The sequence below is a fragment of the Triturus cristatus genome, chromosome 5_2 (genome assembly GCF_964204655.1).
Source record: "Triturus cristatus chromosome 5_2, aTriCri1.1, whole genome shotgun sequence".
In the NCBI taxonomy this organism is placed as follows: Eukaryota; Metazoa; Chordata; class Amphibia; order Caudata; family Salamandridae; genus Triturus; species Triturus cristatus.
In genome coordinates this window covers 365,484,773-365,510,780 of record NC_140588.1, presented here as the reverse complement: position 1 = coordinate 365,510,780, position 26,008 = coordinate 365,484,773, and the positions used below count along the sequence as shown (strand labels likewise).

Here is a 26,008-nt window from a genome sequence, read left to right as displayed (position 1 = left end):
TTTTTAGTATCTTACATGCTTCTTGTATGCAGGTTAGGCCTATTATGTTGTTTGAAAGTAAGATGCAATGCAGGCAAAATACATTTCTCCCAATAAGCATCATTTTGCAAAAAGTAAGCATATTTAACTGTAAAAATAAGTGCAATTTTTCCCACCCAATTTCAAAGTTATTCCATGCTAATACCAGTTTTTAAGATGGCGCTTGTTATTTGAAGAATCAAAAGTTATTGCATCCCTAATATAAACTGGCTTACAATTTTGAACCTCGTTTGCTTTTATTTTTCCCATAACTATATTGTGATGTCAATATTCGTAATACTTGTGGTTCCATATTTGGAAGTATAATATGAACATTTACTATACATTGTATTATCTCTGTTTAGGAATGTGAATCGTTCTGCAGAAGGAAATGTGACGCAAATGGTTATTGGCACATTCAACAATTTGTTTGTTTTTTCAGAGAGGAAAACCTTTTCCTATAGTGAAACCCATTGTAGTGCACCCATATTGCATTTGTGTGTCTCCTTCCAATTAACACTGAGTAGGCACACTTTATATCCAGAGTGGTAGCTGCAGGGTTTTTGTTACGAGTTTGCTGCTGCTTGCCCACCTTTTTATGTGTAACCTACCTTGAACACCTACAAACCTGCATATAACCCACAGATTATGAACACAGTAATTCCACTGTGCTGCCAGAATTTCTGCCTTTGAAAATCCCATATATAAAACTAAAATTCCACCTATTCTGATTTTATGAATTTATATTTTGCCTTCACAAGTGCTTTTATTTGTACAACTAACTTGAACACAGGTGAACAAATAGCTTTGTGGATTGTGTCTTTTATGTATTACTCACTGTTAGCTAGTTTCTGAGATGAAATGGCAACTGCTTGCTAATCTTATTGCATATGTTGATATTGGAAAGGTACCAGAGCTAAGACGAGGGAAAAGTGACTGACCAGTGCTGTGTAAGTAAGTACATTTAAATATTTGGAACTTGAATCCCAGCTGTCTCTTTTGACCAAACTGTTTTGGCCAAAACGGTGTCTTAATTAGCTACTGTTTGCTTATCTGCTAAATTTCGATGAGCTTAGAAACGCAACTACCACCGTAAAATATGCTAAATTCATCGGTCAACATGACTGGAGAGGAAAAGAAAAGAACATTTTCTCTAGAGGCGTGTCTACCTCTAGTTCAGTATTCCCAGCAGATTCAAAATGGTGTGATCATGGGCAAATTATTTTAAAACTCTATGCTTCAGTTCCATTATCTGCCAAATTATCGCCCATTTTCAAACAAAACACCAACATGAATGTGAAATCAAAGAAAGCAGGAGGGAGGGATGTGGTCCAAAGTACTGACATTGGAACCATAGGGCTTGGGTAGCAACCATGATTTGCCCTCTTGACCGAAGCTGTGTCATCATGGGTAAATCACTTTGTCTCCCTGTGCTTCAGCTCTCGTGTCTGTCAAAAGTAAATATGGCAGTAATAAGAAGCATAAGAAAAAAAACATCACCTGCAAAGAGATGAGAGACTAAAGAGTGAAATCGATAGACAGGAGCTATAGGGAGGGTGGTAAGCAATCATGGTTGGAAAGAAAGGGGGTGGGAAGGATGTGCTGATTATTATATTGAAGACATACCAACATCAATACACATAACCTTGCGTTTTCTGCTTGTTCTTTACTCCTCTTACAATGCATGAATAGGCAAACTTAAGCTGCGGTTGTAAGCTGGAGACCCTGCCTTACTTTTTCACCCGTTACTTCTAAGGATGGGAGGTAGACAAATGCAGATTTAGCACTGAGCTCATTGAAAATCAAACTAACTAGTGTCCCTGGGGTGTGACTGTTTTTTAAAATTCGTGCATAGTCATTTAAAATATGACTTTACCTGGAACCTGTCCTGTATGCAAGGGTTAACAAGCATTACCTGGTTCTCAGCAAGGTCCTGGTTATGAGTGAGCTGGATACAGGTGCGGGGATGCCATATGTGGGGAATTACAGTTTCTGGCCAGTATCACTGCTCCTAAATCGGGCTATTCATCTTGGAATGGGTAATTACACGTGGACCCTGGAATCCCGGTTCCAAATCTGCTCACTGTTCGTTCTTTTGTGAGAATTCAAACCCATTTACCTCATCTTTACAGCAAGTGGTAAGTGAGTGTGGGTTCATGGAGAGGCCGGTCGGGTAGGCTGGGTGAGAGGACATGCAAGACAGTGCTCAGGTGGATGTAGCCTTGTCTGCTCCCCTATCCTGTTTTGCCAGCGTGGGGTGTCCCTGGGCTTCTGCGCATGGCCAGGGACTTTTACTGCAGGGAAGTGGAAGTCAGGGTGGAGGGTCTTAGCCAACTATTACATTTGGGCTCGGCCAATTCCAGGGACTGTGGAGGTGAAGGCGGTGAGGTTGCCTTGGGGGAGCCTGGACAGCTCCTATCATCCTACTGCAGGGGCTGAGCTGTGCTTGTGCCTGGAGCTCTTCATGAATCCTGGGTTTTCCAGCAAATGGAGGTGCAGGAACACGGAGATGTTATATTAGAGAGTAGGATACCTCCAGGGAGTACTACTCCGCCGTACTTACAATTTTGACCTTTGCTTTCAATCTCCCATGTATTGTGTAAGTGGGCAGTTTATCAAGGTGGTGTTAATAATCAAGTTTTCTTAAATCGCTTTATTTATACACATATATATTTATTTGTCTGTATGCCACCGAGGAAGAATCATCTCTTCATTTCCTTACATGGTATTCATAGTTTGCTTGTGGGTCTCCAGAATGTTGCCAGTACGCAGCTTGCATTCAGTTTGGAGTAAATTCATGACTTTGCTTTGGATACAGTCATTGCTTTTATATTATTCACGAGGGGTTCATGAAGGCCCACGAACTGATTTTATTCAGTGTTTTTCCTTTCTCTTTTGATCATAACATGTTTGAAAAATCAAAGTCCATTTTCGCACCAGAATTTTAGGAGATGCCATCAGTCCCTGCCTTCCGACAGGGAATAGGGGGAAGCTGGAAACAGTAAGGTGGATTGGCGGAAAACATATTTTTATTTTAGCGAAAAACCTTTCCATTTGAATCGTTTTCCACCGTAGCTTGCAGTTCTGCTTTTGTGTTAGTCATATTGTTAAGTTGAAGCAAACTAAGCCCGTTCCTCTGTACATCTGTATGCCCTTTCTATGTATCTCATCCCATACTTCTTCTTAAACATTACCACATTTAAGTTTGGGTCTGCTGGCGATGCTGGTTTGCCAAATGCAAACTTGGTCTTTCTTAGTAGATCAAAACATATATGAACCACAAAGGTTTTGACCTCGGATCCTGATATTCTGAAATGAACCCAGCCACTGCCACTATAGGATCTTACTTGTCTGAACCTACAGATCCCACGTTAAAAGATCTAGGGCCTGATTTAATCTCGGTGGTTGGGTTACTTCGTTACAACGATGACAGATATCCCATCCACTCAAATATAAATTCCGTAGGATATAATGGGATTTATATTTCGGTGGACAGGATATCTGTCCTCGTTGTGACGGAGTAACCCGTCCGGCAAGATCTAAATCCCATAGGATATAATGGGATTTATATCTCAGTGGACAGGATATCCGTCCCCGTTGTGACGGAGTAACCTGTCTGTCGAGATCTAAATCCGGCCCTAAGTGTGGCTTTCTGTTTGCTATGGAACTGCACGCTTCTCTTTATGGTGCATCACATATGAACTGCACCCATTGATGTATCTGTCACATTGTTGTTGGATTGAAGTGACAGAACTGCTACGGTGTACCACTAGTGAATGAAAACCGGGATCGGTCTCTTCATCTCCGAAGTCAGCCTCTCTCATCTTTGGAAATTGTGTCCGTTTCTACCGCTTTCTGCTTGGGTACAGTGTCAGTACTGAAGATTTAGCAGCAGATATGCTATGCCCATTTCCAGTACAGGGTTAACAACAGTGGGACAGTTCACAAATTGATTTATATGAAGTGGTACTCCTGTAATACAGCTTCATTTACTCCTAAATGTATTTGTGAATTCCCCCAATATTCTTCAAGCTAACCCAAAATCAATATGTCGGCTTGAGTGACTTCCTTTCTTAATGATTGGTACACATGAAAAACATTTATCATACTTCTGCATATTCCAAACTATAGGGCCAGTTCACAAAGGCAGTGATGAGTACGGGTAATGGTAGAACAGGAGTACTACCTGATGTATTCATAATCGGTGCTTAATTTGTGAAAAACAATACGGTGGAAAAAAAATAATAATGGCGAGGGCTCTCGTCAGGAGTCCACCGGGGCTTGCACCTCACATTGCCCCTGCCATGCTGCCAAGGATAGTAACAACACAACTACTAACCACCACACTCCTACAAATGTGACAATTCCGACTATTTCAGGGCCCCAAACCTATACGAATGGCTTGAGCGGCAGGCAATAATCATTTTTAATATATTTAGAATGAATAAATTACCTGTTGTTGTGGTCATTTCCAAATCAACCAGTCAGCGCCACCTTGTGGCAGCTGTCCCAAGCGCCGGTGTTGAAAATTACGTGCCGGTGCCGAGCCCTGGAAACCGCCGGCTCAAATTAAGAACTGCTCAAAATGCCTTTGTGAAATGTCCCCATTGTGAGCAGATTGTAGCAGGCTAGTCAGTTGTGCTCCGCCTCCCCTCTCCCCGAACTTAGTCTTTCAATTTGACATAATGTGCCCATTGCCACCCACCACTGCACAGCTGAGGTTACAGCAGATATGTTTTGTCCATTTAAAGCACAGAGTTATCAACACAGTCATTACCTTGTAGCAGGCACATCTGTTGAACCCTACTTGCCCTTCTATACCGCCCCTCTTCCTCTCCCCAAATTGCCCCCTCATAGATTAACTCTTCCTTAAAGAATACTGTATTGATGGATGGTGGATTCACGTAAAGGGAATTACCTGTATACACGTAAAGGGAATTACCTGTATACACTCGCACGTGAGTGGCCATTCAGTCTATATAGGGCAGGGACAAGGTTGGTATTGCATCACTTCCAGCCTGTAATACACATCACTGTCAGTCTGTAATACCCTCTGTAAAAGTTGATATTTTCTGTAAATGACGCTTAGCTAGTACGTCAGCGCAGTAGTTTTTGAAATGCCCAGGAAAAAGCTTTGATTGAGAACATGTAAAACCTTTAGATGTCACCCCTCGTTCGCTGCCTGTTGTTTATGGGTGCTGGGAACTGTCAGACTGAAGTGCGCTATTAGGTACCTTTCAAGGGCAGACTTCATGTATTTGGCCAGGACAGAAGATTTCCATTTAGGCCATGGGTCTGTGCCCAGCAAATAAGGATCATTGGTAACAAGGTCTTGTCTTACTTCAATCTGAAGGGGGATCACTTACTTTTTATTATATTACTAACGGAAGACTTTGGATCAAATCAAGGGTTGATGTTCAATGGCGTCTCTAGAAGTGAATTAATTTAGGGGGCAAACAAGGTGCCACAGATAAAATGGGGGGATCGTCCTACAATACACACTCATTAAATAAATATATATATATATATATATATATATATATATATATATATATATATATATATATATATATATATATATATATATATATATATATATATATATATATATATATATATATATATATATATATATATATATATATATATATATATATATATATATATATATATATATATATATATATCCCCATCCCCCCCCCCCCAACAGTGATGTCCACAGGGAGCGTGGACCTCTACAGGGTGGTCTCTGCATATGGGGGCAGACAACCTCCATTCAAATCCAAAAACAAACTTCCAAATCCGAGGAGAAAGAAGTACACCGGACCAGACTTCAAAAATGACTCGTGCTTTTATTCCAAAGAAACAGGCTTGTTTAAACTCCTTACTCGTTTCAACTACATCGGTAGTCTTGTTCACAGGTGAGCTGCAATGATGGATTTGCGTCATGGCTACGAACTTTGTACGCCACTCACGGACTACAACGTTGTTACGTAGTCCTAACATACTGCACTTCCCAAAATGCACTTTGAAGGTAAAGTCTCTAATCGAAATATATCACTGGTATTCATATTCCCTTTGTATTGTAATCACGGGTATTTTCGCAGTGACAAATAAATCAAACTGAGTCCCTTCACAGTGAATACGATTTGCTCTGTATTTTTGGCTGTTCCTTACTTCCCAATGTATGGCAGCACCTGTGATTTTGAAGTCCGTCATGAAGGACATGTCTCTTCACTCACCCTTGCCTCACAGTGTTCCACAAAAAAAAGTGGGAAGTGCAGTATGTTAGGACTACGTAACAATGTTGTAGTCCGTGAGTGGCGTACAAAGTTCGTAGCCACGCCGCAAATCCATCATTACAGCTCACCTGTGAACAAGACTACCGATGTAGTTGAAACGCGTAAGGAGTTTAAACAAGGCTGTTTCTTTGGAATAAAAGCACGAGTCATTTTTTAAGTCTGGTCCGGTGTACTTCTTTCTCTTTGGATTTGAAAGTTTGTTTTTGGATATATATATATATATATATATATTCACTGAAAAAAACATAGGTTTCACACACGTTATAGTTAGGAATTAGCATTTAAAAAACCTTGCAAATTCACTTAAAAAAACATAGGTTTCACACATGTTATAGTTAGGTGGACATTTCACTCGTAAAAAACCAATGAAATTCCCCTGTTATAGTTAGTTCAGATAACTATAACTTGCGCGACCGCAATCCACTGCTGATGACGTCACATATTACATCACTCATGACATGGTCAGTGGCATCACTCATGACATCATCCTTTTGATAGAGTGGCGGTCGCGCGAGTTATAGTTATCTGAACTAACTATAACGGGGGAATTTCATTGGTTTTTTACGAGTGAAATGTCCACCTAACTATAACATGTGTGAAACCTATGGTTTTTTAAGTGAATTTGCAAGGTTTTTTAAATGCTAATTCCTAACTATAACGTGTGTGAAAGCTATGGTTTTTTCAGTGAATTTGTACGTTTTTTTAAATGCTAAGTTATGTATTTATTATTATATTTTTTATATATTTATTTTACAATAAACTACGTATTAAAACATTTATGGGGGGGGGTTTCACCGTGCGCGCACCGTGCGCGCACCCCGCGATTTAAAAAAAAAAAAAAATTAAATGTTTTTTTCTGCCTTCGGGGTCCTTCAGGGACTCCCTGACAAAGGCTAGGGGGTCAGGAACTCTCTACCCTGCCCCCTTTTCACGTTCGCCACCTTCCTTTTTCACTCTCGCACTCAAAACAAACAAAATGGCAGCCGACACTTCCTGATTTTGACCGATTCGAACGTTGACTGACATGTAACCACCAATCAGAATTACGCTCGCGCACGTTAGGGTGCTATAGATATTTATGTACTTTAACTGCAATTTTCTCAGGAACTACTGAACAGATTGACTCCATTTATGCAAAAGGCACATCCCTGACTTGAGGACTACCTCTTTGCCAAATTTCAAGTAATTCTGTTCAGCCGTTCGGGCTGTACCTTCGACTAAAGGTCCTATGGGAAAATGCATGGGGAAAACGCGTTTTGGGACCCCCCTTTTTTCTCGGCCCCCGCTTGACGAATCACCCCGAGATTTTCAGGGTAGGAGCTGAGCGGAGCGCCCCATTAGTTTTGAAAATTTCGCGAGGATTCGTCAACCGGCGCCAAAGTTTTTCAAAATAGAATTTTGAGATTTCCTATGGAAACACGGTCCTAACTATAACTATCTACTGGCGACCGCCAGTAGATAATATATATATATATATATATATATATATATATATATATACTACCACAAAAGTTGCAGGTCAGGCGCGTTCCTCCAGACCGAGAGGGCGTGTCACTTGGCCAGCACCTGCAAGCTGGCAAAAGCACAACGTCCAGCCTCCCTTTTACTCAAAAAAGAGTGTGACACAGCTCCGGGGGAAAACAGCGGCTTTAATGATTTTCAATTTTCAGCGCTGGTAGTGCAATGTCCCTGAAACGCTGGGCAGACGCGTTTCAGCCTGTGATGGCCTCTTCAGTGCCCGTTTCAGCTGCCTCGCTGTTCCTGGGGGTTCTTTATGTCGATGTAGAAGACTGTGGCCACTCCTACTCACGTGGTCTCTTGCCCCTCCTTTGCCTCACGGGTGTAAGGCACCTCGCGCTGCCTGCAACACCAATGCATGCTGGGCAACTGAGTCCTCCCGTTGGGACCTCTGCAGTGAGAGGGTTACCAAAGCAGCAAGTGATGCCTCCAAACTCTGTTGGACAGTAGTCCCACGCCACAGTAGCCGGATTGCAGGTAAGTCCGTTCTTTGTCCCCCTTCTCAGGCAAACGCAATTTGCCTCCTCTCTCCCCTTGTGTCAGTTGCCTCCAAATGGGAATCACACACCGGGGGGGGTACGCGCTGTATCAAATACTACCACAAAAGTTGCAGGTCAGGCGCGTTCCTCCAGACCGAGAGGGCGTGTCACTTGGCCAGCACCTGCAAGCTGGCAAAAACACAACGTCCAGCCTCCCTTTTACTCAAAAAAGAGTGTGACACAGCTCCGGGGGAAAACAGCGGCTTTAATGATTTTCAATTTTCAGCGCTGGTAGTGCAATGTCCCTGAAACGCTGGGCAGACGCGTTTCAGCCTTTGATGGCCTCTTCAGTGCCCGTTTCAGCTGTCTCGCTGTTCCTGGGGGTACTTTATGTCGATGTAGAAGACTGTGGCCACTCCTACTCACGTGGTCTCTTGCCCCTCCTTTGCCTCACAGGTGTAAGGCACCTCGCGCTGCCTGCAACACCAATGCATGCTGGGCAACTGAGTCCTCCCGTTGGGACCTCTGCAGTGAGAGGGTTACCAAAGCAGCAAGTGATGCCTCCAAATGCTGTTGGACAGTAGTCCCACGCCACAGTAGCCGGATTGCAGGTAAGTCCGTTCTTTGTCCCCCTTCTCAGGCAAACGCAATTTGCCTCCTCTCTCCCCTTGTGTCAATTGCCTCCAAATGGGAATCACACACCGGGGGGGGTACGCGCTGTATCAAATACTACCACAAAAGTTGCAGGTCAGGCGCGTTCCTCCAGACCGAGAGGGCGTGTCACTTGGCCAGCACCTGCAAGCTGGCAAAAACACAACGTCCAGCCTCCCTTTTACTCAAAAAAGAGTGTGACACAGCTCCGGGGGAAAACAGCGGCTTTAATGATTTTCAATTTTCAGCGCTGGTAGTGCAATGTCCCTGAAACGCTGGGCAGACGCGTTTCAGCCTTTGATGGCCTCTTCAGTGCCTGTTTCAGCTGCCTCGCTGTTCCTGGGGGTTCTTTATGTCGATGTAGAAGACTGTGGCCACTCCTACTCACGTTGTGTTTTTGCCAGCTTGCAGGTGCTGGCCAAGTGACACGCCCTCTCGGTCTGGAGGAACGCGCCTGACCTGCAACTTTTGTGGTAGTATTTGATATAGCGCGTACCCCCCCCGGTGTGTGATTCCCATTTGGAGGCAATTGACACAAGGGGAGAGAGGAGGCAAATTGCGTTTGCCTGAGAAGGGGGACAAAGAACGGACTTACCTGCAATCCGGCTACTGTGGCGTGGGACTACTGTCCAACAGCGTTTGGAGGCATCACTTGCTGCTTTGGTAACCCTCTCACTGCAGAGGTCCCAACGGGAGGACTCAGTTGCCCAGCATGCATTGGTGTTGCAGGCAGCGCGAGGTGCCTTACACCTGTGAGGCAAAGGAGGGGCAAGAGACTACGTGAGTAGGAGTGGCCACAGTCTTCTACATCGACATAAAGAACCCCCAGGAACAGCGAGGCAGCTGAAACGGGCACTGAAGAGGCCATCAAAGGCTGAAACGCGTCTGCCCAGCGTTTCAGGGACATTGCACTACCAGCGCTGAAAATTGAAAATCATTAAAGCCGCTGTTTTCCCCCGGAGCTGTGTCACACTCTTTTTTGAGTAAAAGGGAGGCTGGACGTTATATATATTTATATATAGCTCCTCATCACCTCATCACCAGCGACACTCTAAATTTGCTCACCTCAAATCTCTGCTTTTCTATCAAAGTCTTAAATGTATATATAATTAAAACATTTTTGGCAGACTGAATTATACATTACTGTGGTCTGTGGAAGGGGTTGTGGTCTTTGGCGCGGCTCAGCAACTCCTGTTTCACCACTCTCTTCTCTTGGTTAGACCAACTCTTTTACTCCTTCCACCTTTTCTAAAACACTGCATTGCAAATCCCATACCTCACCTCTTTCTTCTTCTGCACCCACTTTTCAGTGTCTCCTGCAGGTATTTCTTTGCATTTTCTTCATTTCACCATCCCCTTACCTATATACAGTGCACCCAACCCACTCACCTACAAGCAGTGCATTTTCACCCTATCACTATTTTGACTGCTGTGTACCCCCGTCACATATTTTTGCATACAGTCACAGTTACAGTTGGTGCACCTGGCCATTGCCTTCTGCTCTTTGCAGAGAGGCCAAGGATTGGATGAGCATGTATTCTGAACCCCTTAATGATTCACTGAGAGGAACTGTAAGAAACCCGCATTGTCACCGGCCTGAACTCCACAGCTCGCGTTCGTGGCACATTAAAAGCACCCATCCAACCCCAAACTGAACTCATTCAGATTCATACAGGAGACTTCACAGTACACACTATACATGAGTAATATGTTGCATGGAAAAATCCAGAAACACACCCTCCTGGAAAACGCAAATACTCTTATGGAATGCAAGAGTTAGTTAAACTAGAAATGTAAACAGGAACAACATCGCTGTTCTCAGACTGAGCAGTGCCTGTTGATTGTGGCAGTCACTTGTAACAGGGCAAGTGAGTGAAGCCCTAGACACTTCCAGATACGACATTGGCCCCACCTAACTCCCCTAACAAAGTGCATTTCAGGAAGAAGCAAGGAAAACTATCATGTGGTAGCCTATCGCAATATATGACTATTGCTTCAGTTCCTTTTGTGTGTATCATACTTTTGGAAACATTTAATGCGATGCATACCGGGCAAAAGTGCTGAGCTTTATAATGCGGACATGTGTTCCTCTCTGTGGGCATCAGACCTATTACTGCTTGATGGACTATTACCTCCGTATTAGAACTGATGTCTTTTGGCAGGCCTAATGCTATTTAAAATCATTATGATGTTGTATTGCCATATCTCCCCTCTTCCTTATTCCATTGTTTACCCCTCATTTGTCAAAATACATTTTGATCCTCACTTATTAATCTTTGTACAGTTTTTCCACTCTCACCCAAATACTTCTGTTTGCCTACCATAGTAAGTACTTACTAATATTGCTCTCTTTAGTTTGCCAGTTTTCTCTGTTAGGCTTCCAGGCCATGCTTAGCTGCCTTTAAGTGTTTACCTGTACCCTCAATGCTGTGCCAAGCTGGCAAGAGGATACTACACACTGCTACACATTTCCGAGCAGTAACTTGTCTCCCCACCTGGGTATCCATGGATCAAACATAACTCCCATCCTTCCTCCTGGACGAAGCATAGCGCTCTCCAGTATAAACATGGAACACTAAATTACTAGTTTGGCAGGCCAGGCAGTTGCCTGTCTCTGTCATGGATGCTGGAAATTTGATTTTCACTTCGAGGTTTTATAATGTCAGAGCCTGAGAACATCATTATGCAAAGTTCCCCCTGCCAGACCAGATGTAGATGAGACTGGGTGTATGGTTCCGACCCTCTAAAAATCAAGCTCGATAAAGAGGAATTCACTTGAAAAAATGACACTTGAAGATATTTTGATCGCTGGAGTACAGCGTCTGCATGAAAATTCTGTGGTCAATATGCAGAATGTCGGTGGAATGCAAGCTGTGGTGAAATTTCTTCTAGAACTCATTCCCTGCCCCTACAAGTTCAATGCGGTGTAAGTGTTTCTAACACACACTGGTCCATACCAGGCCACGAAGAACACACGCGCCCATCCCCGTCTCTCTATCCCTGAGGGCTGGCCTAGGCCCATGGGGTGGTAGTGCCCACATCAGTGCATCTCCTTCTGACATGATGTTGTGCATATGTGCAAATTTATCACTAAACCTTGCTGCATCTCCAGGCATTGCAAAGGCAACCCATGGTATGGGAGTTTTGCATTAGGGTGGGTTACGAGGACATGAAGTGAGACCGAAAGGATACAATGCTTTAGGTCACTTACATGACCGAGGTCCCTCTTCACTCCACTACACCACTTTGCACTATGCTGTGGCTGCACCACTAGATGACAAAATGTAACTAGCATTGGCAAAGCCAATTGATCATGGCCTCAGAAGTTCATGTTGTTCGTGTTGCCAATGCTTTTATTCCTACACTTTCTTGCACATGGATGAAAATGCCTACGCAAACATGGCAGGGAATCATTGAATGGGTTTTTGAGTAAAGATGGCCTCCAGATACGCTCACATGCATCAGGAAATGGAGGTAGGAAGAGGGTGTACGTAGATTGGGGTTGGAAGGAGCTAGCACACATACTGACTCTTATAAAGTGCTAATAGTTAAATAATAGAATAGTTCCTTCCGCTATGTAGTGGAAGGATACAAGTCCTCCTTCTGCTGCATACCTGAAGGAACTATTTGAGACCGAAATGCCCCTGGACGAGACTAGCATAAGACTAGTGAGGAAAGACATCGAATCAGGAGCGTACAAGCAAATTAGACAACAAACCCATCCAGTTATGAGCAAAGGTTGACCAAAGCCCTCTCTATAATGTATGTTTTTTATTGGAAACAATAGGCTTGCCTACAAACAACGAAACTGTCTGTAATTGAGACCTTAACAGGGATTTTGGTGTTCTTTATTACTATGCACTATGGGTTATTAGATGTGACAAAGTGTGCATAGCCTACATTGCATTTTCTAACTTTAAGTAGAAGCTTTTCTTCTCTTAAGTCACTTACATCCCAGAATGGGTAACCAAAGGCAAAGGTATTTCAATTAGTGATATGTTTTTTAAACACAAATGGCATAGAGTTAAATTTAATGAAAGGAAAACTAAAAGTGGATGGTCCAACTGAAACTGCTTCAGTTTTCTGTGCTGTTATTAAAAATACCTTTCACAACAGTGCATAATCAAACAATATTAATTTATTTTCAAAACAGTATTTTAAGTGAATTGTAGAAAGGAACTAAACATATTCATTGTTTTTTCTGCAGAATTACTGAATATATTGGGCTATAGTTTTTTGTTGTTACTATTTTTCCTTCATGTCAACATTGCCACTAAAGTTAAAATCATTTTAGACCAGTAAAATTGAGAACTAATAAACATTAAAAAAAAATACGACCAGAGGGAATTCCTCCTAAACAGCTCTATAAGGTACGTCTTTGGATCACTGTAGTGAACAGAACGTTTGTGGTCTGCTAGCTTTAGGTAAGGATTCGAGAGGGGTCAACTCTGCTATTAATCCTTCTGGGATTTTTAAAATAAGAATTATTTTAGCAACAATCTACCATTGATAGGTTAGTGGGTTGATCATGGCTGCAAACACTCATGTTTCTCAGTTTGATATTTGACTCTGCTCTTCACAAATGGGATCCAAATCTTCCTGTTATGTAGTCTTTGACGCAGGCAAAGAGGTTAAGAAAAACCTTTTGTGGTTCACAAATATTTTTAGGCCAGGCATGCCCCTCACCCCTATCCAAACCGATGAGGTGAGCCTACTTATGTTAGGTGATGCTGAACCAGTTAGAACATGCAGTACATACTCTGAGTGCATTAGATTCGTTGTTTTAGGGCTGGCCAGTGCAAGAAAGGACCAACCACATACAAATCAGTCTTGACCTTGCCAAGTAAGGAACATTGAAATCAGAACTGCTAGCCCACATTTCCTCTGAGTGGTAACACAGATAAACCCTGGGCTTATTTGGTTGTGTTGGAAACTCATTGGTGAGGTGCGAATGAGTGCCTATGAAACAGTAAATGTAGAACCTGCATTGGGTCATAACTATGTCACATCTGGTTACTTTGAACACATTCCATTATAATTGTTTTAGAAGGTCTGAGGCATTATAGAAACGGACCAACCAAGGACCGTGACCCCCCTTGAACAGCAACATGTGGAGTCACTTAAGTCTGTGGGGAATATCATTATTATTGATCTTCTTTAGCTATGGGCTTATCTCTCCTCTTCAAACTTCGGTGACTCTTTTATTGTGTACAGGCTTTCTGGCTTTGTTTGCTGCTTTACGGCGCTTTATCAGCTACATCTTTAAGGGGCTGACACTTGCCTTACATTTGCCTAAATTCTCCAGATCTAAACCTCTTGCTGTGCTTCCTTGGTCGGTGTCTACATATTTCATTTATATTTCAGTTGTCCGTCTTGTGTGTATAGCTTTGTGGTTTGTCCAATACTGGGCACTGCTCTGTTAAATCCACTTTGGATAACATTTCATGTTGGGTGCAGAAGAGAGATGATGATGCATTGCACTGTCATTATTGTTATTAATCGATATATTGAGCCCTACTGTTTCTTATCCTTGTTTTTAGTTCCCACTTTCCTGCATCTGGTGTGGCTTGTTGTCGACATTTGATGCCATTGCTTTGACGCATTGTCCAAATTTCGGTAGAAAGCACCTATTGATGACAATCGTACAATAATAATTCACAAAGGACTTAATGTTTTTTTAAGTATATTGCTTTTTACTTTGATTAAAAAAACATGCACCATCTGGAAAATAAAATGCAATTTCTTATGATATCTAAAGCTCAATAAAACTTGTTCGGAGAAAATTGTAATCTGTTTGCTGGTGTGTATTGCAGTATTTTCTCAGTGATGCATCATCTCCCAGTCATCTCCCTTGCATCCAACAGAAGGAGGTACACAAACGGATAATTTTCAGTTAATCTACACAAATATCGAAGAATGGGGATTTCCTCATATGGATCTATGAGGTAGCAGGTTACACTTCCTGGATTTGGTTGCCTGTCATCCATGAGAGCAGATGGTGCAACAGCGTGTTATCCTTTTAGTTACAGATAACAGAATTGTCAGCCAGCCCAGTGGCTATCTGTGTATGCTGAAAGGAACCAAGGTCAGGGTGAGTCCTTTCAAGGTACAACAAGTTTGGCGGGTAGCCTCCATCATTATTTTCACAGCCGCTTACCAAACTTTAACATTTATTATTTTTTAACGGCAAACGTCTAAACTGTGAGTTTGTTTGTTTGAAAAAAAAATAATAATAATGACCCCATACCCTGGGAAATTTGTCCCAGAGTGTGGGGGTCATTATTTTATTTCTCTTGCGCGTGCTAGGTTTTTCCTGGCAGTGACGAACAGAAAAAAGTGATTACATCACTCGGTCCACTCAAAAAAGCCTGCACCTTGTCAGCCCCTCATCTGATGCACCCTACTCCGTTGGGCCATTGGAGGAAGCTTTCCATCAACAGAGACAAAGGGGCCTCTTTAGACAGAAAGCTTAGTGCTCCCCTAACTGTAAGTGAGGCGGACAGACTGAGAATTTGGTGGACCGGGTACTCCATTTTGTTTGCTGTGGAGTACGCCATCAGCCAAACTGTAAATCAGGCCCTTACTATTACACAGTTATTAGTGCATCTAAGGGTAGCTACTTAATGAAACAAACATTGACAAAGCAAATAAGCTAGCATTGACTGCCAAGGTTTTGGCATTGCCGGAGCATGTTTTGTTTGCACATTTTTATTTGCAAGTTTATTACAGAAACCATTCAAACATGGCTGGCCATACATGGAAATGGATATGCACATGTGCAAGCACAGGCAGCCGTGTTTGAATGTTTTTTGTAATAAACTTTTATAAAACCGCTGATGGCATGCATGCATGCATAAGCATCTCCCATCTTGTGAATCATTTTTACTTTTGTAAAAACGATTCCAGGATGGCCAACTATGGGTGCCATTGCGTGGGCAGCAAACTTCGATTTTTTAAATTATTGTAAACAATATAGATGTACAAACAATAGCATGCATGGACAGCCATTTTAGATTATATTTTTTGTGCAAGGAGCAATGAATTATGCAAGTGTAACTGTGTGATACGGTTCAGTGTTGCCATTGAGTTGTTGCCGGGTCTGGTGGATCAGTGGACTAATGCGTCTGCTGCAGGGGCCTGTGTTCGACCTCATGGTCACAGGTTCAAATCCCGGCGGGTCCACTCAGCCTTTCATCCATCTGAGGTCGATAAAATGAGTACCATTGAGTTGGGTAACAATAAACATCTGTTATTCAGCGCCAAGATACCCGTAGTGGTGAACGTGCGCTTTACAAATACACGTGTTATGTTATGTTATGTTAAATACCACGGGGATGAAAGCAGAGTGGTTTGTAATTGTCGCCAGAACCCCAAGATGGGGATATATGGTTATACTACACTTTACTCTTTATGTATTTTTAGGATTATATGTTTATTTGAGGACTATTAACTTGAAAAAGCTGTTTCCTTCAAAGTGTGTTTAACTATATCCACTAATTGAAATTAAAACATATTTACTTTTAATGAATACATATGGGTAACCCAATGATCAGTGGTGAGGGCCAGTAAATGTGTGTGATACTGTGGCTGGAGCATGCACCCCGTATTCATGGATTTACCTCCTTTAATGCATAATTTGCTTAATTTACAGATTTCACCAAAAATATTCCTAGCTCCGATTGATGAAAATGTAACTGCTAGAGATTGTGCGACATAATTTGTGAGTTTTGCTGCATAATTTAGAAAACCTTGCCGCATAATCCTATTAGCTATGAAAATGCCTTAGCTCTATGGGATGGTTTGGAGAACGTCTTTAAGATGGTGAAATCCATATTTCATGGTTTCATAAATTTCCTTATTACTGCAATTTGTGGACTAGAAGTACCATATATATATATATATATATATATATATATATATATATATATATATATATATCAATCAATCACATCCACCATCCGGGGCGGTAGCAGACCCCGCTTGTCAATATTAGATGAATCCTTGTGTATACATTAGTACATAAAAGAAAAGCCAGCACTCCAGAGATCCTTAAACAGCTGTGTTTAAGGATCCCTGGAGTGCTGGCTTATCTTTTGTGTACTAACACATATATATATTTTTTTCCAGTGAACAAATTATAGTTAAAAACTGTGAAGAGCATATTTAGGTCACAATGACTCCTGTGAAGGTACAACGAGTTTGGTGGGTATCCGCCTTGTTTATGACTGCTGCACACTAATTTGTTTTGGTTTGCTACAGCCAAACTCCTACGAAGTTTGTTTCTGAAAAATTAAAATAAAAAAGAATGCCCCAACACCCTGGGAGCTTTCTCCCAAGGGGTAAGCGGTTATTATGTTTTTTTTTACTGTCTTTGACGGCCAGGTAGGTGTCAGGTTTTTCTGTTTTTCTCTTAGGTGACTTTTTTCTGTGTTTGACCGCCAGGAAGGTGACTTTAGTTTTTCCTGTTCTAATTAGGGTCTCTTTCGGGCCGTTGAAGTAAGTTTTATGATGGCAGAGCCAAAGGGGGCACCAAAGTCGAAAGATTGATGGTCCACACAGCTCATAGTTGAGTGGGTGGACTGAGGGTTTGGTGAATAGGTTACTCCATCACACTAGTGACAAAGTACCCTGTCTGCCAACCTCTAAATCAGTCCCTGACAAAACCACTGAAATAAGCAAGCTACTGTATTCAACTTACACAAGCCTGCCATAGCTCCCATCGCCATCCATGTTCAACTCTAGCTTGCGTACCTCTTTTCCAGTGCCATTTGCAAATGGGAGTTTTGTGCTTGGCAGATGACACGAGATATGCCATGCTTTATGTGCATTTCATACTGTAACTGCTCAGTGTTTTTGACATTTGAATCACAGGTATAACTCAGTTTTAACTCTGTTTTTTCAGTGAATTTCAGTTTTTATAATACACTTTACAGCCCTCTGCTGGTGCAGGATTGGTTAAAGGACATGGCCTGTGGCCAGGCCCAGTGTCCAACCTGCTATGTGTTGCCAACGGCTGCTGTGCACAGTGAGTGTTATCCACAAAGCCTGGCTCTGGCCAGGCTCTTGCCCAACCCTCCACGGATACCCAAAGCTGTTGCATAAACCTGGACTGAGCACTGCCGTTGGCTCTCTGCCCGCTGTCATTTTTAGGTCTCGCCTGGCGTTAGCAGCGCACAGCGCTGCCCTCGCCATGCGAGGGCCTTTTGTAATAGATTCAGCCAAAGCTAAATATGCACGCGTATGGATGGACAAAGAGGTGCACGCGCACGCCGATGTGGACAGGCCGACGCCATTTTGTTTAAATTGCAGCCCAGAGTTTAATTGAATGCAGCCCACTGAGCTGATGCACGCCGCTAGTTTGTAGTTATATTTACCGCTGCTATTTTGTTTAAATTGCAGGCCAGAGTTTACTTGAATGCAGCTCACTGAGCTGATGCATGCCGCTAGTTTGTAGTTATATCTACCGCCGCTATTTTGTTTAAATTGCAGCCCAGATTTTACTTGAATGCAGCCCACTGAGCTGATGCACGCCGCTAGTTTGTAGTTATATTTACCGCAAACTTAACACGAGGGCATTAAAGGGCTTTACAAGAGAAGCGCAAGATGGACATTAAAGCATACTTTTTTGTATCTTTATGGTACGGGGAGATAAAATCTCTGCGTTGGCTCAACATCCTGTGCTTCTGGGCAAATTACTTAATGCCCCTGAGCCATAAAAATAAAAACAAAAAGTATGCTTTCCTTTAGTGTAAAACTTCTGCTTCTCATTTAAAGCGCTTTGATGTCCTCTGGCCAAGTTCGTTCTATAAAACTGTCAAAAATACTGATTACGCTCTGGACTGCACATATCAGTCGAACTTGGCCGAAGGGCACTACAGCGCTTTACATTGCAGAAGAAAATAATGACATTTTAAAGACCTGCCTCGAAGCCCTGCCCCCAAACACACCCCTACCAGACACACCCTAATCAATGTGGTGAATACCGACAAACCTCTTCTTCACTTTAAAGCACTCAGATGCTTTGTGTAAACACTGTGAAAATTCATGTCTTAATATTGTGCTTATGTCAGCTTAAACAATCAGAAGATTCAGTACTATTTTGAAGGTATTTTCACTGCATTTTATGGCATCCAAAATACCGTCATCTGTTTCTGCTTTATCGCGTTTCCTCAGGCTCTCAGATTAATGGGCTCAACCTGCAAAGGAGCACTCCACGGGAGCAGGGCCCCCCGCAAAGCGCACTGAAATGGCCAATTTCCTCATACCACATTATACATAAGAGCTGCGACTTTTCTTCATCAAATTCACGCCTGCCTTGTATCTGCGCCGCACTATCAACCCTTGGATAGAGCAGAGATGGCCTCTGGACAGTTAGCACCGAGGGCTCCTAACGTTGGTGTGTAAAGGCGGACAGCGGAAGTTGGTGAGGGGCTTGCACAGACAACAAGCATTTGCAATGCAATAGGTCTCGCATTTACGCGAGTTTGAGTTATTGGCATTGTAAATGACAATGCGTTTTATTTATGCTTCAAAAACCAAAACATAAATAAAAGGCATAATCATTTACAATGCCAATAGCTCAAACTCGCGTAAATGCGAGACCTGTTGCATTGCAAATGCTTGATTTCCTCTGCTTCATCTCTCTGCCTCACACCCCTCTGTCTTTATAACTTTTCTTAACCCCTTTAGAAAGTCGAAAATCGTATCCAATCCGCAATTTGTTTTCAAAAAGGACAGAAAAATCCACAACTTGAAATGGTGGCTCATACATTGCGTTTTGACTCAAATCATTTGCGTTTTTTTCTTAGTCTGTTTCTTGAGTTTTCCACACCTCTGGGTCCACCTCTCATGATGCCCCCACATCATTACTGTAGCAAGATTTATTCCAGAGGGCAAAAATTGTGAATTAGAATCAATTTGCGATTTTCAACATGGCAAGAAAAATCTGCAGAGCCCTTGTCCAGCCAATTCGGATGATGTGATTGACAGGAGTCACGTATCGCTGAGTCGCGACATTAAACAGCAGAGGTATACAAATGCGCTTATCCTTTCAGGCCCACCTGGCACCTTTTTAAATGCTTGTGTCTCAAAAACTACTGAACGGATTGATGCAAAGCCAACAAAACACACTTTCTTAGTCAAGTTCTGTTTATCAGTTTTTGCTGTAAGTATGAGCACGTTTTCAATAGGAAGTACAACGGAAAACACGTCTTTCACCCTCTGCATGAAGTGCGTTAAATTTAGCATCCAGACTTTCCTACTAAACCTTTTGTTTGCCAAACTTCACGCATATCAGTCCATGTGAGCCAAAGTTGTATGTAAATTTCAAAATGCATTTTCAATGGAAGCGCATCTGAACCATAACTATCTAAAATCAAAAGTCGTTGCTACTATAGACCTAAAACAAATGTGCCACAGGGTGACTGTTCCACCACCCCTGAAAAGGACTCTTTTGGCTTCAATCTTCAAGCATGAGCATTTTTAAATCTGAAGAAAAAGCACTTCATCTCATTTATACCAAAGACGTATTTGTTAATGTAATAATCTGTCGAAGTGACTCTGGTTATATTGGTTGCATTACAACTGCATATGTCAGTCTGTGGCACCGATCACGACTTGCTATGTGGTGCTTGCCTCTGCCAGATAGTACTGTATAGATTAGAATGCAAGTTATGAAAGAAAAATAAACAAATGAAAGCGACAGCTGAGAGGAAATAGGGTATGGTAGGGCCATCATCTTTCTGTGATATTTTAAAGCTTGTGAAACAGTTCCTAAGACCACACTGTTGGAATAGTCTATAAGAGACCAGTTATATGTTGCGACACATGGAGCTCCGTGACCATTTTCCTCTGAAACCTCAGACCATTTTACACTGGTAGTGTAAGCACTGTTTGGGCTTCCTGTAACCAAACTAATTACCTTCAAGGCACTGTGCATTGAACAGGTGACAGGCTGTGTCTTATTGCTTCATCACAAACTAACCTACTAGCCAGTGGAACCTCAGGTCTAAAAAGGCACTCTTAATCCGCATCCACAGTTTTCATAAATATTAGTGAGTGGTGCTACTTTCTCCATGCACAGTCCACCCACTTCATGACCATGTTAGTGTGCACAGTATGTATGCATATGTATTTAAGCTCTTAAAATATTCCTCTATGAGTCTCTTTTATTCTCATACCTCTTCATGACAGGTGCACATAAACACACTGTCAAATCACATTGTGTAGCAACAAAGTGTAACTCATGCCCTCACACATCAACAAGATTATCAACATGGCTGGCTGGTCCTGGCTGCAGGGGTAGCGAAACTGAATATTGCTAGGGTCTGGGGGGTGCGGCCGCCTCCTCTATGGGAGGATTGGCAGCGGGACCTCGATTGGTGCCAAAGAGCAGAAGAAACGGTATACAAAAGCAGGAGGTGCACGAAAAAATGGAAGAAAGTATGGGTGCCATGACGCAAATATAGAGGGTCGGGTGCCCTGTCGGAGGAGTAGTCACTTTGTAATGATGAACGATATTTGTGTTTTTCTGATGTCTAATTCCCTAATGATGTTGGAACTGTTCCCCAATGTGCTATTTGAACATGGTATTGTATGGTATGGTCTTATGGGCACTGTTGATAATAAAAAAGATTTTTAAAAAATGATGATGATCAACATGGGCCCTATTTTAACAATACACCCTATTAATCACTCGTGAAAGTTGAAGCTTTCACCAAATTGGGCAAAGCACCCACAATTGCTAGCTAAGGGTTGTATCAAATTTGTCAAAGGAGTTTCCTGGCCAGCTCCAACTTGCAACAAAACTGGAGGCGGTATCCCAGGCCTACTACTCCATAGATCTGAGCCAGAATTGCTATACAAAAGGACAGATAAGGGCCTACTTGTTGTAACCGTATGCTCTACTGTTCTCCCTTTCTCTCTTTAATTTTATATAATAAAGACTGTGCACAATTTTTTAAAAGTATTGTCACTGCATGTATAAAGTGTTTATTTTTGGACTAGTTAAGTTGTATGCTCCAATTCCATGCAAGAAGGCCGTCTCTGTGTGTGTAGATGCAGGGTGAATGTCGTTTTAAACAAGAGGTATACAAACTAATATTGTTACACTGCTCCTAGACAAACCTCGTGTGTCTAGATGCAACATGATCACCATCTTGGAAGTATAGACAATAACTTTCCAAGATGGCCACCACTGGATCATCAATGCCAGTGATGTAATTCTACTAGCATTGGCAAAGCCATTAGCTTGGAACTTTAGTTTGTATACTTCCAAGATGTTCATTGCATCTAATAGTTGCTGGGAAAAGTAAAAAAGGTGTTTGATTGGCAGAGAGAAAGAAGCACTAACTCTGATGTACCTCAACGTTTTTGGCTAAATAACATAAAACAAATGCTATTCAACATTTATTGTGTTTAATGTGTGGAAACAAAGTTACAAAACCAGCCCTAGAGACTGCACCTAATGCAAATATGTGTGAGTTCAAAGGCGGAGTAAATGTGAATAAATTAACCTGCAACACAAACATAGGGTTGAGGGGGGTCACATATCTTTCGTAGTACGCAGAATTCTTGATCCTGGTGCAGTTAGTTATATTTTATTTGCCTTTTGGCAACAACCAGACCATAATACAGTACAACATTAGTTCAGCAGAAGTAGTAGAATTATACGTAGGGTTCATCAGAGCATGCACATATAAATATTTGATTTTTTGTAAGGGAACGCACTTGCAATTGTAAGTAAGAAAAAATACCCAGTGGCGTTTATGTAAAAGCAAAATGATTAGTTCAGATGATTTGAAAGTAAGCTGCAAAGTTCGACGTCTCTATGTTCGTTCCACACTCAGTAATACTGACATCCCTGGGGAGTGGGGATCCACAGAACATCACAAATGCTAGATGAGCCAGCTGCTGTCCAGTTGGGTTTAGGGCTTTCACCAATTCATTTCTCTAGTAATAATGTTCTTTGAAAATTATTACTTTGCACATTCATAATGTTACACCACAAAAAACACGTATTTTTTCTCAAAGCCCAAGCTTTTCACTGTAAATACAAAGCCAGAGCTTTTGACTTCTCAATATTTATTTTGAAGAACCTGCCTCAGTCACCACTGGGCAATATGTTCTTATGTGTAAATCTGTTTTAGTCCAGTTTCAACAACATATCAGGCACTCACATTATGAGTTACATATTGCTTCAATTGCTTATGCCGGGTATATATGACACAGTGCACTATATCATAGCATCAGTCATGACTCCCCAATACTGTATGTATATTAATTACTGAGACGAACAAAAGCTGTCCTTGTGCCCTATGTCGATCACTCTTCTCTGCATATCAAAGGACAGTTCTCCGGCAGTGTCCCGGTCAGACAGCTGTGTCTTAGTGGCTGTGAGTCAGTCTTTTATCTAGGGAGGTGGGTATGAATGGATGGGGCAAAGAAAAACTAACAGGTAGAGGTGTGTTTAACTGGAGCAGCCCGGATCCCTATTGCAATAGATTGCAGTGTTTTTTTACGGTCTGTAGCATGTAGGTTCACTTTAGAGAGAGCGCCCCGGATGATACGTGAGCGCAATGAGTTGCAATGGCCTAAGACCACACCTGCGTCAGGGTCTGCCTGTCTCATCTGGATCAAGTTCATTGGTGTCGTTGGTATCTGATGTGTCTGAATCGCTATTGTGTTCATTCTGTAGATCCCTCATGATCGTGTCCCAGTGTGTGTTCCCGGTGCAGTGCAACATATCTGCCATGTCCCACACCAGTAGGGAGTGCCGTCAGGCCAACGCCTTAGGGGTCTCTAGAGATTTCCACATTTCCGTGATCAGTCGTTTCGCTACTATCATCCCTAAGTCGATAAAACGAGAGGTCACTTTTTGGCGCTTACTTCTACAGTAGAGGTGCAGGATACATGCCTCCCACTCCAGAGGGATTGCGGGCTCCAGGCAGCGCAACAGGTCGTGTACGACCGCCTTCCAATACTCCAGAAGGCTCGGGCAGCTCCACAGCATAAGCAGCGGGTCTGCGCCCGCCCGAAGCCAGCCTGGACAGGCAGCATCCGCCCGGGCATAATACTTGTTAATTTTGGCTGGTGTGAAATATGCTCTCTGTGTAGTGTAGTATTGTATCAGACAAAAGCACGCGTTCCTGGGAATGTGTATAGGGCCTTCCAGCGTGGAAGCCCACTCAGCGTTGGTGAAAGGGTGGCTGTCTTCTGCCCAGTGCAGCCCTTAGAGGGGTAATGTTATCACTATATGTTATCTTAGGGAGGCAGCGAACCACCTCATAAGATGTCTTCCCTGCTCTATGACGTGCATATATTGGATTGTTAGCTGCATCGGAGGTTCTCTCTTCATGTCGCCCCACTGACTGGTCAGGGCTGGAGGAGTGATCGATGCTGCAAAAATTGGCCTGGGTGTAGCCAGTCCTCTGCAATTAATGTGCCATATGGTATAGGTCTCCCACTTTGAGTATCCCTGCCTGCCACCACTGGTGCAGCTCAGCAGCTGTAGTGACCATGCGACCCCTTGGCATGCCCTGCAACGGTAGTGTGGACGCATATGGCTTCACTCTGCAGGTGAGGTATAAACACCTACGATAACAGCAGTACGCTGTATTCAGTAGCAAAGGCATTGGTGGGTTACCCCTTACCCAGGGGTGGAACTGCGCAGTCTGCGCCCTAAGGGGCCAGGACAGGGAAGTGGCTGCTGTATCTTGCAATTGGCGGCCAGCCAACCACAACACCACCCACTGCAGTTGTGCTCCAAGGTAGTAGTGTTCCATATTAGGTAATGCAAGTCCCCCCCTGGTTTGTTGCTAGGTATAGTTTTTTAAGAGCTATCCGGCAGCTGGAGCTTCCCCAGAGAAAGGCCCCAATGGTTTTCTCCACGGTGCAAACAAAGGATGACGGGACATACAGGGGTAGGTTAGTGAAGTCATATAGAAGACTGGCTAGGACAACTCGGCCAATGACCAGTAGTGGGAGCGCACTCCAAAAGGACATCTTGGATTGGATGGATGTTGTTGCTCTATCCAGATTACCCTCCAGAATATCTGCTTGTTGGCGATATGCCCGTATCCCCAAGTAGCGGAAGGCGTCGACTCGCTATTCTATGCAGCTCCCGTTGAGTTCCTATAATGGGTCCGGGCCAGCACTATCGAAGGGATACAGGCATGAATTCACTGTGTTTACTCTCAACCCCGACAGGGCTGCAAATACTTCTAAAGTATGCGCCAGTGAGGGCGAAATTAATCTGACGCCCCTGACATATATTAGTAGATCGTCTGCATACAGTGAGATCGTATGCACACCATCCCCCAATGGAGTGCCCCAGTTTACGCCCCACATCCGAATGGCCTCCGCTAGTGGCTCCATTGTTATTGAGAAGAGCACCGGGGACAACGGACATCCCTGCCGGGTTCCCCTCCCCACCGCAATCAGAGCGGAAATATACAGGCCTGTCCGTACTTGTACTGTCGTCACACTATACAGTAACTTAACCATGCAAATAAAAGCTTAGTCAAGCCCGTACCGCTGCAGCACAGCAAACAAGAATCCCCATTCCAGGAAATCAAAGGCTTTCTTGAGATCTTATATTAGGCATCCCGAGTAGGGCCACCGACCTGTCGAATACATGGCTACCCTAACAAACCGCCTCAGATTCAAGGAGGCGTTGTGGGCAGGTACAAATACTTTTTGGTCAGCATGAACCAGGTTTGGCAACTGTGGTGCCAGGCGATCAGCTAGTATTTTCGCCAGAAGCGTATAATCTATGTTTAATAGAGCCAGTGAGCGGTAAGAGCTCAGGTCAGCTGGGTCTCTGTCAGGTTTTAGCAGCGAGACCATGCACGCCTCGCTAAGGGACGAGGGAAGAATCGATGCCGCCAAAGCAGCACTGTACAGAGTGTGCAGCCGCGAGACTAAGGTGGCAGCATAGGCCTTGTAATATTCGGCGGGTAGCCCATCAGGTCCAGGGGTCTTTCACGTTGCCAGTGCCGCTATGGCCTCTCGGATCTCGTCCAGGGCGATTGGCGCGCTATG

General features: G+C 43.1%; 1 protein-coding gene across 1 annotated transcript in view; it reads left to right on the top strand.

Annotated features, from left to right (window-relative positions):
* Positions 1-26,008, top strand: part of LYRM4 (LYR motif containing 4) — a 369,677-nt gene that overhangs the window by 318,995 nt on the left and 24,674 nt on the right. The gene's annotated exons all lie outside the window — the stretch shown is intronic.